General features: G+C 38.4%; 1 long non-coding RNA gene across 1 annotated transcript; it reads left to right on the top strand.

Annotated features, from left to right (window-relative positions):
* The first annotated feature begins 263 nt into the window (after positions 1–263).
* On the top strand, positions 264–2,036 carry LOC143887008 (uncharacterized). The gene is made up of 5 exons (XR_013253979.1): positions 264–411; positions 493–1,119; positions 1,207–1,355; positions 1,441–1,500; positions 1,589–2,036. It is a non-coding gene; the product is annotated as an uncharacterized LOC143887008 (long non-coding RNA).
* The last annotated feature ends 1,542 nt before the right edge of the window (positions 2,037–3,578 follow it).

The raw sequence follows: 3,578 nt of genomic DNA on the forward strand, positions 1-3,578 counted from the left end.
CACGAAATTAGATCACAATACGAACATGCAAACTAATAGATTATTTGTTTATACCTCTGGTATGAAACCAAAAAACCCATCTTTCTTCTTTGTTCTTCTATTTGTCATTTTCATATGTTTGTTTAGATGTGCTGATTTTTTATGAGGGTTCTGTTTATTGATTATGTTAGCAATGAATTCAGTTCAGTTCTTTTAATCTCTAATGTGGGCTTTTTTTTCATTTCTTTGTATCATGAATGAAGTCAGTCTAGTTTGAAGGCAACATAATTTGAATGAATTCATTTATTTGTATCTTGAATTCATTCATTCATTTGTTTTTTTAATATGGGTTGTTTATAACTTTTGATGATGTTTGTACAGACCTCGATATATTTGTTCATTTGTTATATGGCTAAGGGAGGGAAGAAACCTGTAAGTGTACTCTATTGTAGTTTAATATTTGATGTATTAGTAGTTCTTTTATGTTCATTGATGACTTAACCTGTCATGCAGGTTAAAAATGTTCCGGCAAATTGTTCGCCTGTATGTTTTACAGTTGCCATGGGGAGGATGAAGCTGAGGGAATGGCATAAGAATGCTCTGAAGATGACTCCCTTCAAGGATTTGATGAATTTAGAAGATGTGGTGATGCACAAGCCCCTAATCAGAGCACGGCATTCTAATTGGAATGCACATACGAAGTCCTTTATTTTAGGGAGCACCGCAGTTCCCTTTGAAGCGACCGATGTTGCATTAGCGCTAGGCCTCTCACTGAGAGGACAAAGGGTAAACGTAGCTAGGGTTATCCCTACTGACAAGAGGAATCCCCCTCCTCTTGTGCCGGGTTGGGTGTTTCCCAAAGCATCTACGATGGCACCGGAGATTGAGAAGAAGATTATGACGGTAGTGAAAAGGGAGGACCAAGTGTCGATCGACGCAATGGTGAAGTATGTTCTCCTTCACCTATTTGCGACGGTCCTCTTCACGTAGACCGCACATTGGGCGGACCAGATGTTCTGACCCTACATAGAGGACCTGCAGAAGATAGGCGACTACACCTGGGGGTACGCAGTATATGACTGCTTAGTTGAGTACCTGTCATCTGGAATATACCTCGGCGGCTGCTCTTTGGTAATTCAGGTATGTTGTCATTTCAACTTCTTTAAATCATTATATGTAGTTTATTATATGTTCGCTAGTTATATGACGATTAGGTGTATTATGCAGGTGTGGCTCTATGAGCATACCAAATTATGGATTCCAAAGAATCTAGAAGCCCGACCACGACTCCTGAAGTGGGACTGGAATACTATGTCCTGGTCAGAGGAGGAGTGGCCGAAGTATCAATCGAAAAAAGACACATCGGTGGACATGAGGTGAGACATAACCAACATAGATTGTTCATTAATTGTTATTTTTAAATGAAGTTAGACAATGATAATAGGTTATTGAAATCATCAGGTGGTCGTCTCATTAACTCCGGATGGAGAGGAATTACGGTACCTGCCCTCAAGCTACCAGGTAATGCACTTTATATTGTAATCACTGTATTTCATCGCTTATTTCTCTCTTTACTGTCCTTTTATTATTTACTCTTTTTGTACGGCAGGAGGATGAGGAGTCGGGTTCGATAGAGGGGCTTCTATCGCTGACGCATTCCCCTACGCCCCCTGCATTTGCCAACCCACCCGAGAGACGAGAAAATGAGAGAGAAGACGAGCCAATTGGTGGTGGTGACTTTGACGATCCCCATGAGAGAGGACGAAATAGAAAATGAGAGAGATGAGCTAAGAAAGGAAAGAGAGGAGTTAAGGAATGAGTGAGAGGAGACAAGGAAGGAGAGGGAGGACATAAGGAAGGCGAGGGGGAGACAGTTAGTGCAGAGGGAGGAGGTAGCAAAGGAGAGGGAACAAGTAGAAACAAGGGTTATCCAATTCTTTAATTAGGTTATCAATTTTAGACCGAGGTATCAAACTCTATACTGATCTTTGTTCTATACTGAGGTTATATATACTGAGGTTATCTAATTCTATACAGAGGTTATCCAATTTATACTGAGGTTAACAATTTAGAAACAAGAGTTATCCAATTCTTTAATGAGGTTATCAATTTTAGACTGAGGTATCCAACCACATACTAATCTTTATTCTATACTGAGGTTATCCAATTCGATACTGAGGTTATCCAATTTATACTGAGGTTATCAATTTAGAAACAAGGGTAATCCATTTATTTACTGAGGTTATCAATTTATACCATAACAACTTCTTCAGAACACACCAACAAAATGAAACTAAAAAAATCAAAATATCAGTTATTAGTTTTAAAATAGGTTTCAATGTAACCCACCATCTTCCCCGGAAAGTAAGCCGGAAAAACCAGTGACCTAAAAAAAACTGAAAAAAAAACTTGCACTTACCTATTTAGGAGGAGACAAGGTAAAAGGAATTCGAATTCTCCATGATTTGAAAGAATACAATTGAGGTTTTCTTCTTTCTTCTTGTAAAAAAGGCTTGGAGTGAAGAAGAAGAAGAAAACATGGTGATTATACAGTTGATATTTCCTTCTTTCTTATTCTAAAAATGGCTTGGAGGGAAGAAGAAGATGAAAATATGGTGATTATACAGTTGAGGTTTTCTTCTTTCTTCTAAAAATGGCATGGAGTGAAGAAGAAGATGAAAACATGGTGATTATACAAAAGAAAGGAGAAAGGAGAAAGAAGAAAACCTCAACTATAAAAATGGTTTTGAGTGAAGAAGAAAGAAGAAAACCTCAACTGTAAAAATGGTTTGGAGTGAAGAAGAAGATGAAAACATGGTTTACTTGCAAGGGAAGTAAGTAAAAACCATTTCGATTTGACAAGGGGTATTTCTGTCATTTTTTCAGGCAGGAATTGGGTTTCGACATCACTTGGACAGGTTGAAATTGGGTGACTTCAATCGGATATTTTCCTATTTTTCCGACGTCACATGGAAATTTTTCCTTTTAAAAATGCGTTACACTTCACGTGATGCATGCACGTGACATGATGCATTTGCGTCACAGATGCATGCGCTTCACAGTGACGTGCATAACTCATAAAGTTACTTATCCATTGGGATCTAGTGACGTGTAGTCACAAATTACTATATACATAGTTACGATGTATGCATAATATATCCATTGCACATCACAAGATGCACATGCATCATTGTGACGCCAGTGTGGTGCATCAGTCAAAAAAGCATACTTATATACGTATAACTATTGTGTATATATAGTTACTCTATATATGTGTATATGATTTGTGCATATACATAGCTATTGTATATATACACGTACAACTGGATCATAGATGGGCTGAATGAGCGGGACCCACCTGGGACTTTCAGTCATCGTCCCGCCCGGCTGGGGAATAAAATATTAGTTTTTCTGAAACAAATTTCAAATTTTACAAGTTTTTAAGCCGAACTTCGACTTTCCATTGCCGGAGATCCAGAAGTCCGATTAATGAACATTAGAAGTTGTCTTCTTTCCATCCATGACGTCGGTTGGCTAAATCTCCGACGGCGTCCAGATTTCCACATTGCCCCGGAAAACTTTAAAAGCTTGATTTTCTC

Source organism: Tasmannia lanceolata, unplaced genomic scaffold, assembly GCF_043159265.1.
Source record: "Tasmannia lanceolata isolate RefF3 unplaced genomic scaffold, GAP_Taslan_0.1 ptg000012l, whole genome shotgun sequence".
Lineage (NCBI taxonomy): Eukaryota > Viridiplantae > Streptophyta > Magnoliopsida > Canellales > Winteraceae > Tasmannia > Tasmannia lanceolata.